Here is a 711-nt window from a genome sequence, read left to right as displayed (position 1 = left end):
GCAGATTTGACTGTAATGAGAACGGACCCTCTGATCAAATTTGACCCGGACTGATGTATAAACTTTATTTTATTAATTTCGCTGTTTCTTTACGACGAAAAGTCTGAATTTTATGGATCAACTCTAAAAGGTTGATTTGTTTTTTTGCAAAAACGACATCGAGTACAGGTTTCAAAAGATATTCTTGACAAACTGCCCACCGAATATATGGACCCCACTATCTATAGTTGAGTTTTGACCTTTAATATCGATCAATGTATGGGATATACAACTGAAATTCAGTGGGAATTCTTTCCTGACAATAGTAACTCTGCTTATGAAAAATGGATTGAATCGGGTTAATACTTCCTTGAGCTCCCATATACATATGTACCTAATACAAAGATTTTCAAACTTCCAATATGACAGAGATGTGACATGTTAATAGTAAGGTGGTATTGGCAAAAATAGATAAAATCGGGTCAGTCAACTTATAAAGACCAATTTTCAGCTGCTGGTCTTTGCTAAGAATGTTAGATATTACCAACAGTCAAAATGAATCGAGAGCGGTGGCGGTAATTATTTTCCAACGAAACGATAATTTGTCGAAATAAAAAGAAAAATCAGCTGAGTTTGGTTATGAATTTATATAAAACATTTGAAAGAAATAAAGGTTGAATTATTTTAAAATTTTTAATTTCTATAGTTTCTAGCTACATACACATTTTTTAA

This window comes from Bactrocera latifrons, unplaced genomic scaffold (assembly GCF_001853355.1).
Source record: "Bactrocera latifrons isolate USDA-ARS-PBARC rearing strain unplaced genomic scaffold, ASM185335v1 scaffold_38, whole genome shotgun sequence".
NCBI lineage: Eukaryota > Metazoa > Arthropoda > Insecta > Diptera > Tephritidae > Bactrocera > Bactrocera latifrons.
Note: the sequence above shows the minus strand (reverse complement) of the source record.